The following is a 12,470-nucleotide window of genomic DNA, read 5'->3' as shown; positions in this document are numbered from 1 at the left end:
TGGAGAAATGTAAATGGGTCATCTGCATAACACACTAGGTTGTTTTCGTTTGGTTGGGAGAGAAGTTATAAAACTGCAACTAAGCAGTGATCTTTGCATTGCTTTGGGAGTCCCAAGATTTTTAACTACATATTTTCTTTTTCAAAAAAATACATACATTTGATAAATGAGAAACGTTTAATTGCAATTTGTAAAATGATTAAAATATTATTTTTTTTAACCCAGTGTCTATGTTAACATATCAGTTCTGGCATTCCAGCATTAGTACAAATCCAACACACCTGAAGACCTGTTTGTTATTTCTTCCAGGTAATATTTTAAAAACACCACAGCCAAAATATTTTTTTTTAAATTAACACATTACAGTTAGCTGTTGGACACTGGCATTAAAATACATGAAAGTAAGTAGCAAAATTTAGAATACTTTCAGTTCCTTGATTTATTTTCTTTTAGGAGTCTTACTCCAACAGCATGATAATGTTATATTGTAAATAGAGTATGAAGTTGTCAATTCACATGGTGATGTATAAAAACAGTTTGCTTTTTATGTTGCCTCTGCATATTACAGGATTATTCAAGGAAAAAGATGGTAGAGAAATGCACACATACATGAAGATATATATAAAACAAGAGAGGCAGGAAAAATACTTTAATGGCACAAAATTTTGCTTGAGAAGCAAACATTCAAGAAGAAGTGGTAAAAACATTTCTAGCAGAAGCACAATCTCCTGACGTAAGAGGGGCGTTTGTTCTGAACCTGAGTTTTGTTTCTCATTTTTAGTCAGGCTTTTAAGAGTTAGTTTGGAGAATTAAACCCTAATTCCCAGATTCAACAAGGTGCTTAAATTCATGCTTAATTTTAAGCATATGATTTGTCCCATTGTAATTAGTAGGGCTAATCACATGCTTAAAATTAGGCATGCACTTAAATACTTCCCTGAATCAGGATCTACAAACACACCTCACTTTCTGGAATCTCTAATCTACCACATGTGAACCATCACAACTTCTGACAAATACTTAAGTTTTACTATGTAGTTATTCAACTATACCTATTTTTTTTCCTTTTTTATAAATAAAGTCTTTATGGAGGAGATTTTAATAATGTCTATTTGAACACACAGAAAACAATTCTTAGATTGTAATATATTATTTTGAACAAACACTGCCAAAATTAATTTATGCACTAGGTTTCATTAAGCACTAAGAGCAAGAACATTTTAAGGTCCAAAACCTGCATGCATCCTTACCATAGAACCATAGACTGGAAGGTACCTTAATAGGTCATCTAGTCCAGTCCCCTGCACAAACATTCCTGACAGGTGTTTGTCTACCCTGTTCTTAAAATTTCCAGTGACCGAGATTCCACAGCCTCCCTTGGTAATTTGTTCCAGTGCTTAATTATTATTACAGTTAGGAACTTTTTACTAATGTCTAATCTACATCTTTCTTGCTGAAATTTAAGTCCATTACTTCTTATCCTGTCCTGGTGGAGAAAGAACAATTTATCACCCTTCTCTTTACAACAACCTTTTACATAGTTGAAGATGTTATCATGTGCCCCCTCAGCCTTTTCTTCTATTTTCCAAACTAAACAAATCCAATTCCCCCCCCCCCCTTTCCTCATAGGTCTTGTTTCCTAGACCTTTAATCATTTTTCTCTCTCTGGACTGTCTCCAATTTGTCCACATCTTTCCCAACGTGTGGTGCGCAGAACTGGACGTATTTACTTTAGTTGTGGCCTGATCAGTGCTGAATAGAGTGGATGAATTATTTCTTGACTCTTCCTTCCTTCTTCTTGCTAATACAGCCCAGAATGATGTTTGTTTCTTTCGCAATAGTACTGCATTACATTTTTGACTTTTATTTATTTTGTGAACCGCTATAACCCCCAGATCCATTTTCTGCAGTACTCCTTCCTAGGCAGTCATTTCTATTTTGTATCTGTGCAATTGATTATTCCTTCTTAAGTGCAGTATTTTGCATTTGTCCTTATTGAACTTCATTCTATTTATTTTCAACCATTTCTCCAGTTTGTCAAGATGTACAAAGTTTAAAACTTCAAGAACATATGTAATCTTACTGACTTAAATGAGACTATTCAGGTGAGTGAAGTTAAGCAGGTAAATGTTGGCAGGATTGAGGCTTTCCTTACAGTAACATATAATCTTATGACAAAAAGTTAGATGATCATTTTTTTGAATACCAAAAAGGAAAAAAAAAAAAAAACCACAAAAGCGATACAGACACTCAAACACTGAACTGCATTCATTAGAACTACTGTGAACTGAGTCAAAAGTGACATTTCTGTGTTTATTTCTCCTTTTTTCTTCTCTTCTTTCAGCTCCTCTCCTCCCTTAGCATTCCCTGCTCACTTCTTTTTCCCCCTCCCCCTTGTTTTCTGGTTGTTTCCCTTCTCCCTCCACCTCCCCCAAATTTTCCCTAATTGCTGGCATCTTCCCCATCCCTTGCTCAGAGTTCAGCATCAATTCAGTCCTCCCCCTCCTTTGCTCTACCCCATGTGTAGGCATAGCAAAAAAGTAGAATTGACAACATCCTTTATTAGTTTCATTTTGCCTGTTCTGCTCTGGCATGGCGCACAAAGCAGAGGCTCTCTGCATGCGAAGCCAAAGAGCTTTTCATGCCACCCTCTGGCATGAATGTCAGCATTTGTTGACTTTAATGGCAGCCGCTTGAGTAACTGAAGGAATTGAGTAACTGAAGGGGCATGAACCTTTTATATAGCTGATTATTTACTGGCTCTAGTCATCCAACTTTAAAGACCAATTTCATACTAGCATTCATGTGCTATCCCTCTAATACCTGTTAAGGCAGGCATTTTACTTATTATGTAACACACTGGATCATGATGAATTTGTTCATGTAGTGTACCATGAATAAATTACATAACATATGGCAAGTTATATTGAAATATGATAGTAATATCTAAACCTACAGAGTACCCACAATTACAGGTAATTATTACAAAGTCATTATTTGTATCTACATTACAATAGCACCTTTCAAGTTACCACACAATGATGAGCAAAGACATGCACGGTAACACTGCAAGGTCCCCTCTCTGAAGAAACCAGAAACATACATACATGCAGATTTTCTACATTTCTTGAAGAATCCAATACTTTTCTCTTTGTAAGCATTGTGAATTTCAGCAGTCTCCTCTGAAATTCAAGTTGCTTTAGCTTGTCAGTTATAAATGCCTATACTGAGTGTGTGTTTGGTTTTCTTTTTTAAATTTAGCCATAACTTATTTCATGCTAAACTTTGCAAGGGAGTAATTGTTTCCCTTCATTTACTTTCAAATGAAAAAAAAAAACCTGGTTTTTAAACAACTGTTGAAACTGTTTGGACTTTGATTAGTTTAAATTATTAGAACATCAATTTAATCTCAGCTCTACAGGTGGACAGTACCAACAAGTGGAAGAATGTATGTTTTTGAGGTGCCTGACGGTTTCTGCTCTACACTTTAACAATGTTGAACTATCCTCCCTCCAACCTATGTATTTCAAATAGATACAGGGTCCTAAGATGCTAATGGGGGTGAGGGGGGACACAAAACAAAACATAACAAAAAAACAAAATGATACGTTACCAAGTCATGTCTTACACCTATGTACAAGCTGCTTATACTCTCCAAAATTAACATATCTAGAACACGTTTCATAATGACTAAATATTTCGTGTCATGGTTGGCATAAGACACTAGAGTTTCTTCAAAAGGGTAGCTAAAAGATCTAGCAACATGTGATACCACACATCTTTCAGCTAACTCAGATTTAAAGGCAAAATTTAGCAACCTGTGACACCATGTGGGTTTGTGATACTCCTGTGAGTGTGGATCCATACATCAATCAACAGATTATACTCAACCACAGTATTATTTCTTCCCAATCCCCACATCCATGACAAATCCATTATGGAAAATATTCTATATTTAATTAGTAGTTCAACCATAAGAGAAGTTTATTTAGGCATAATCATTCTATTTAAATGTTTTTTAATTAAGTATCCAAGAAACATCCGAATGGAAAATGCTTTTACAAATCTTGAAGTAAGATTGTAACAACCATGAAATTTCAGATTTATATAGCTGAAATCATGAAATTTACAATTTTAAAAATCCTATGGCTGGGAAATTGACCAGAATGGACCGTGAATTTGGTAGGGCCAAAGACATGAAGCATAACTTGCCTTTTCTTACAGTGTAAAGTATGTTCTTTTTATTTTTTTAAAAAAGCATGCCACCTGAACTGTACCATGTCACAGCCAAAAATGCAGCTTGTGAGGCATGCCCCATCACCACACAAGGGGAAAAACTGATCTTGTGAAAGTTTGTCATGGCCACGTATTGATCTCTAAAAAAGAAAAGGAGTACTTGTAGCACCTTAGAGACTAACAAATTTGTTTAAGCATAAGCTTTCATGAGCTACAGCTCACTTCTCTGGAATTCTGATCTTGCAACAACTCCAAGTTGAATTGCCATCCTCCAGAACAAACAACTTTTGGACATATCACATCTTTATAGTTAAGAACTCATGAGAGCAGCCACGTATGCAATAAGATACTTTAGACGCTAGAAAAGAACTACAATCTATGCGTTTATTCCCACTAGTCTTCATGTTATAAAGAGCATGGCGCCATAAATCTCACAACAGCAGCACTGTCATGATGAAAAGGCCATAAATACAATTCCTCTTCAGAAGACAAAGTTCCTTGTTTACTCAGCCAATAAAGCTACATCTACCCTATACACCACTGGCAGGAGTCTGTAGTAGCTACATGTGTCAGTGAAAGGCTCTGGCAGAGAAGGAAGCAATGAGGAAAGGATTCAGCAGCTCCCACACTGCTGGAGCCCCTCATGGCAGTAAGGAAAGGCCCTGGTTTGGGGAAAGGCTTCAGGAGTAGAGAGTTGCCTGAGCCTTTCCCCGCTGCCTCCCTTCCCACACCCCCATCCCCTTCCCAACACACACACACACACACACACACCCCCCTCACCAGAGCGTTTCCCCACCGTCAGAGAGTCCTTCCCTGTGGCGGGGAAAAGCTCCAGCAGCAGGACACTACACACGGGCAGCAGCTATAATAGCCTTCCCTGGCGCTGCCGCTGACCCGCTGCTGGACAACTGGAGACCCCCACCGCCTCCTCCACTCCACTCCCCACCCCCAAAGGTTCCCCGCTACTCGCCGCACTGCTAGGGCTGGCTGCTCAGCAGGCCCTCAGGATCAGGAGGAGCTGGTGCTCGGGGAGGCTGCCCGTAACTCTAGGCCCAGCTAAACTCTGGCCAGGGGGGGTGGGGGGGGGGGGCACCGCACTGGCTCAGCCCGGCCCGGTGCTCAGGGAGCATGTGGCGGGGGGCTCCTGAGCTGGGACCTGGAGTAGAAGGTGGATCTGGGTTCCCCTACTAACCACTGCAGGAATGGCACGGTCAGAGTAGTAAAGGGAAGACTGCTATTTTGTATGGAGGGACTTTGATACACCACCCGGGAGGGGAAACATACATGATGACCAGACCAGAGGGCCAAGTCAAAAAGAGGAAGCCCCTTGCGTGGCAGCTGGCCAGAGGACGACAGGAGAGACACCATCAAAGGAGGGCAAAACACCTCGTCAGTGCTAATCCCCAGAGCAACCAAGACAAGGTGCCACGAACAGCAAGTGCAGCCAACGAGGGTGCATAACATCCAGTAAGGTTAAATAGAAAGCACAGCCTTTGATTACTAAACAAAGACTTCTTCAAAGATGAAATTCTTTAATGACCGAATATTCTTTTGCAGAAAACTCAGGAAGCACTGTTTCCAAAATTCCAGAAAGTGATACTGAAGACACTTAATCTGATCCAAAAAATCTATGATGAAGTAACTGGCACAGTTCATCTGGATAACTTTCTAGGTTGTCGTGGCTAGTTACTGTTAATAGAAGGTACTAAAATATTTGTATGATTTGATGCCAGTACACACTGTTGTCCAGCTATGCCATACCCAATCTGTGTTGACTAATTGTCCCAGTGACTTGTCTTGGAAAAGGAGAATGGTTTGTTTTTCCTTGTTTCATATCTGCAGATAGCCCCTTATTTATAGATCTTATTTACAGAAACACAATAGGATAGGGGGTCACAAGTGGCAGGTTTTATGTCCAGGATTTATGTACTATCTCTTGAGATTTAGAGTTTAACTTTGCAGAATAAATGTAGTCTTCTTCACCATTAAGTCATTCAGTTGCTCCAAATGACTAATGTGTGCACACACACACCCCCCAGCACAGTGTTTTCAAAACCAGCGATCAAAACTATTTTTCTAAATATGGAAACTTTTGGGGATAAGTGGGTGTACATATATATAATGTGAACACTTCAACTTAATGGAAACACTTGCAACTTGACTTCAACACTGTTTATGGTCTATAAAATGAAAATACTTTTAAAGTCAGATGCCTAATGTAAATTATAGCTTATAATACAACAAGTATACATTGACTATAAAGGCCTTCATTTCTTTCACACAGCTCATATTTATTTATATAGGTGGCATGGCATGCCACAGAAGTGTCTTCTTCATTCTCCTTAGGGTAATTCCCACCTACTCTTTGTAAAAAGTGGAAGTTAATTTGCAGGGAGGGTGGAAAAGAGGGAAAACACATATCTGATCAGCTTTTTAATCCAAAGTGCCAATATCACCTGCATTGCTTTCACACAAGTCTTGCACTTCAGACAGCTGCTGATGTTTACCATATGACAGATGCCAATTATTTGAGTGCAAATGCCTAATTAAAAAAATTTTAAAAAAAACACCCACACCCACCCAATCCCTCAGGAGATAAATGTCTGGGCTTCCTGAGTGTCCCAGCTTTTCAGACTACGTCACCCTTTGTATCCGCAGGTCTTCGTATGCGGAATTTTATGCTGCTGAAGGACACACGGTTACACTAAGTGGCTGCTAGTTTTTCCACTCCCTCTGTCCATATTGGATTCTATAGTTTACTACCATATTTCATATTTGTATACATAGTCAGTCTTTGCCAGATCTGAAAAGTAACGATAATTCTATCAGAACACTTCTGTTTGGTATGCTAAATAAATGGGATCTTGACTGTTGTTTGGACAAAAATCTAATCAAACAAGTCATACTCCTTTTTAGTTCAAATCAGTATTACGCGCCAACGGATGTTGTTCCAACATAAGTGGGTTCACTCAATTGACCCAAACTGAGTAATACAGCTCAGCAAGACAAACTACAATTAATTCAAATAATAAAATGGGGCTAATGAGTAAACCCTTTGTAAGGTAGCTTAAAAAAAAAATGGGCATGGAAAACTCCAAAATAATAAACAATGCAAATTAAGTTTGAATTCCCTTCTTTGCAAAAAATATACCTCATTTCTCTCTGTCTCACACACACAAAGAAAATACAGTCTAGAATACTAAATAGTTTTTAAAGCCCTATCTATCCACTGAGATAAATGCCATAATTGTGTGGTAATATCTTTTATTGGACTAACTTCTGTTCGTGTGAGAGAGAAGCTTTCAACCTTACACAGAGCTCTTCTTCAATTGTGTGGTGGTATTTAACCCTAACATGAAATACTGGAATTATTTCTAAACTCTGTGAGAAGCTGAACTGTGAAAGACTACTAGTACAAATATCGCACATATTCCACACTTACTTTCAGTCAGCATTTCAAAAAACCTACATAAAATTCATTTATGCATATAAAACAAGTCAAGCCTGAAGTCATCATGAGTAGATCAAACTGCAGTGCTATTTTGAAGTGTAAACAATCTAAACTGAGAGTCTGCACACAAAAAAGGTGTGTGTAATTTTAATAAAATTGGTTTTCAAGGGCCCAGTCCTGCAAGCACTTATTTGGTGCACAGCGTTTATTTATGCGAGTAGTCCCATCCAAGCCAATGGCACTACTCAATAAAAGACAATATGCCCAGTAGTCTTAAGGAGCAGGTCCTTGATTAGCAGTCTCACACCAAATAGTCAGGAAAGTAAAACCAGTTTTCTTATCCCATAGTTCAGGCTGGCTTAGTGGTGCGTCCAGATTTTAGAGAGGGGCCAAAACCCACAGATTTCAACTATGAGAGTAGATGGAATGCCCAATTTGGAGTCATCCTTCTTTAAAAAGGAAGATACAATAAGTAGGGAAGAAACACTGTGCTTCTGCTTCATATTGAGAGCCTATACCTTCTGCATGGCAGGACTGTTATTCTTTTGAACAGATATGCACTTTAAATGCATGCAAGTCAAAAAAGGGTGAACATCCCAAGCTACTTGTGACAGAAATGTCCTGTTTCATATGGGGAAAAAAACATTCCAACTTTTGGATTCTTTAGTGAAGTCTGATATAAAAATGGTTTATTTTATTTAAATAAATATGAATATTTAGTAGAGTGAATAAAGCAACGGTCTTAAAATTAATCATATTTGACACAGTGGTTCTTTGGAAGGGAAGAAAGCCTGCATCAGGTTATGCTCATGCCTGTGTCAGAACTAATTCATAAGCAGCAACATGACCTTCTAGAGCACTGTAGCCAAGCTCACTCTTTATCACAGAATGCTTACCCAATGTCATCAATAACAGTACTGCATAACAAAGCTAGTTCTATCCTATCAATTATCCCATGACTTTTGCCTGAGATGTTTCAGTAATAAGTGTGATCCCACCTTGTAGTATTGCAGTCACGCTGCCTGAGCACAGATTGAGATGGTCTATGTAAACTAGGGCAATTAAAAACAAAACAAACACCCACCCACAAACACCCACCAGAAAATTTCCACAAAAATTTAGCCCCCCGATGCTACAAGTTGTTCTCAGGCAGACCCCTGCACTCATTCTCAAAGCACCAGTGAGTTAAATGGAGGGTCAGCTCACACAGACTAAATTACAGAATCAGTGCCTTTGATTATAAGCTTTTTGGGCATGGTCCAGGACATTTTCTACCAGGCGTGTAGTAGCACCTGGCATCCTTTTTGGCGTTCAGTGAATGAATATTTGTGATGTCTTTTATATATAATATTCAATTTAAATAGTAAACCAGTTTGTTCTCATGTTTAAAGATGAATGCCATCCAAAACTATATTCATACAAGTACACTGTTTTTTAAATAGGAAAGCCATTGTTCCACAGCGGTCTATACAAACTTTTGATTCATTAAATGTACTTCATATAAAAACTTTTCCTGTGCTTCAGTATATTGTCATTCTTCTTAAACCAAAATCTTAAAGCCGATATCTAAATGTCTTATTAAACTATGACCTCACAATACAATTTTCACTGAAGCTTAGCATTTATGGTGCTCAAAGAGTCGTTCTACTCTGAAAAGTTACCTTCTCATTCAAAAGATTTGTTCCATATGTGTTTTCAGTTATTTTGATACTCTTCACTTCTTTAGTCCTGCAGAACCAACAGAATTACAGGAGACTGGGCTGAGTTCTTTTCTGGCTCATGAAGCATCAGAATTGTTAATGAAGTTAGCGGGCGAATTTGAAGGTAATGGAGTTCCATATAGCATTCTGAGGGCAGATATAGGCCTGCAGAATCTTCATTACTAGTGCTGATGTAAAAGCAAGAAAGAACACAGCTTGACTTTCAGATCCCAAAAAGAGTTTGCAACACTGGCTGTTACAAAAACCATCTTTATACTTGTCAACCGAGTAAATGTGCTTTGGAAGACACTGGAGCACGGTAAACCAGGAACCGGGTGGCATGCTGTTTTTGGAGTAACTTTTCACAGTAGAACCACATTCTAAAAAAAGTAAATATTTTACAGGAGTAGAGTTTCATAGCTGGCAGAGACATGCAGCTAAGAAGTCAACACAATTCAGTATATGTGGTCTGATTTTACCACAGGATCTAACTGTATTTGCACCAGCGTACTCCACTACAGGCTAGGTAGCTGTTGCACAGCGCCTTCCAGGAGGTGACCACAGAGCACCTAGCAGTCAAGCACACAGAGCATCATATGGGGAAATGCATCCTGGAATCTCTACCAGATATGAGAGGGGAAGAACCAGACTCACCAGTTACATGGTCAGTTAGGGGATCCCCTTTCTCCTAGGAAACAACAGCTTTAAAACCAAGCTACAGGATAACCATCATGCTACAGCCCACGTAGTTGCGCAAGAAGGGAAAACACGGTTCACTGTCATAGTTATTAACGGAGTCATGTAAGTTAGCCGGGACAAACCATTTTCAGTCAACCATGTCACCAACCAGCTACAAACATGGATAAAAGCTGTAGTGCAGACAGAGCCTTAGAAAACGGGGGTTGGGGGGGGGGGGGAGGGGAGGGACACGACAAACAACGCTGTTTCATGCAGTATTATTTTATTTTTTCTAGTTTTATAAGCAACATATAGTAGCTAAACAATGCTAGTTATATCATTATACTGGACTCTGTTTCACCCAAAACACCGCAGAACTTACAGAGTTTGCGCTATGCTGCCCAAACACACACGGCCATCTCTCCGTAGACCTAAAAGTCAACAAGCAAGCCTGTATCTGGAGTTACATGTAATGCTGTAATTGCTGTGTAACGGAACACTGGTGAAACGGGTTTACAGATCACTAGTTGATCATTACCACAACCTCAAATTTTAGGGCCAGACTGAATTATCTTCTGCTGAGCACATGTGGAGGGACAGTGCCTGGGGCCCACTGTCCTCTCTCCAAATTCTGGTCCTTGCTGTGCTAGTACCACCACTGGGTGAGTCTACCCTGTACAGTGGCACAAGATGCCCTAACAGAGGTCAGATGAGCCAGGGCCCGGGAGAGGCCAGGGCCCAGCCCCTTCTGCACCAGACAACAGAGCCTTTACAAAAAAAGAATTTTCCAATCCTCCTTCCCCACATTATAAGTCCTGTGGTCATTGCAAGAGCAGCAAATTTTTGAGATTCTCTGATCATGACTACAATGAAACTCCAAAGTTGCCAAAAAATACTGTATTCATTTTGCAGTCAGTGTTACAGTTAATACAACTAAGTTTATTGAGCAGTTTCCATTATAAACCCGAACCTCCCCCTTTTCACTTGCTTTTTGAACAATTCCCCAAGGTAAAAATATTGTCACATAGTTGTGCCTCAGCAGACTCAGCTCAAGAACAGCTGAGCCTTATTGTCCATTGCATTATCTAATCTCGCTGGTATGGCTCAACAGAATTGCACCACTCTGAAAGTGGTGCAGAAACAGGTCATTGATATTTGAACAGTGTTCATTTTGGAATACTATATAATCCAACAGTGAAGTATAAAAAATGAAAACGGTCAGTTTAAAGTGTCATAAAATCACGGGTGGGGGGAGGTAGAGAATCACTTGGAGCATTCCCAGCAGACAATTGCCAAGATTATTAGAGTTTAGCATAGTCCCAGATCCAACCTCTTACTAGTCATCACAAAAGCATGTGCTCAGCTCTCATTTCCATTTACACACTTCAGATCAGAAGTGTTAGCTTTATAGATTAATTGGGACCATCTAAAATATTACAGTTCAGTTTAAAAAAATCATTTTCCTTTACAAAAAGAGAGAAACAAGGAACATAAATGCAAAACAACTGCCTTCCTATGGGACCATAAGGTTGCATGTTTAAAACATAAAAAATAAAGGTGGAAATACAAAAATTTTAGTAAGAATGTTACCTTCTTTGTGATATTTATCATGTATGTTTTATGGCATGTACAGAATAGCATTTATATATTTAAAACATGTACAAAAAATATCAATAAATAACGTGTTCAACATTTCATAAAGAGGATATATACAAACTTCAGTAAACCTATTTCTGCAAATTTATACTATTTTCCTTTCTGTAACAATTTCCTATAAATTAGGACTTCTACATATTGACGACTCCCCCCCTTTTTAAAAAGGCGATTTTTTCTTCCTTTTTTACAACATGCATAGACTTTTAAAATGCTATATATGACTTAACAGCTTATTCAATCTATTTTATAAAACATTGCTAAAATAACTAATTTCCTGTTGAAGAAAAAAAGAAACCTGGAATTCTAAGGAAGATTTGCCAAAGTACACAGTATATACATAACCTAGTATTGCAAATATGAGGGTTCTGACTAAATCCTCTTTCCTGTTACCATTTAATTTTTTTCTGCCTGCTAAATAAAGTCATATTCCCTGCTGATGGCAAATGATTGGTTTACCTATAACTCCAGGGGGTTTAACTATCAGTCCTTTAAGAAGCTTTGACAGTTTAACCTGCTGAGCTCACAGCACCCAAGGGAGTGTCTTACTTGCAGTTTTACTTCTGATGCTGCTGACCACTAATACTGACTCCATAGATAATGGATTTCAATAACAACCTCCTACAGGTTAACACTTTGAGTACTATCCATGATACTGCTTTAATTAAGTTAATACATGAAGGTCACAGTTTGGTAGAAAGTTTTATTAAATTTGGCAGTGCTTACAATAATAAAAAAAATTGTGTGAGCTC

The 12,470-nt window shown here is 38.6% G+C and overlaps 1 protein-coding gene across 6 annotated transcripts in view; it reads right to left on the bottom strand.

Annotated features, from left to right (window-relative positions):
* PCCA (propionyl-CoA carboxylase subunit alpha) overlaps positions 1–12,470 on the bottom strand; it is a 387,356-nt gene that overhangs the window by 339,734 nt on the left and 35,152 nt on the right. The gene's annotated exons all lie outside the window — the stretch shown is intronic.

The sequence above is a fragment of the Eretmochelys imbricata genome, chromosome 1, assembly GCF_965152235.1.
Source record: "Eretmochelys imbricata isolate rEreImb1 chromosome 1, rEreImb1.hap1, whole genome shotgun sequence".
NCBI lineage: Eukaryota > Metazoa > Chordata > Testudines > Cheloniidae > Eretmochelys > Eretmochelys imbricata.
This window is presented reverse-complemented; position numbering and strand designations above follow the sequence as displayed.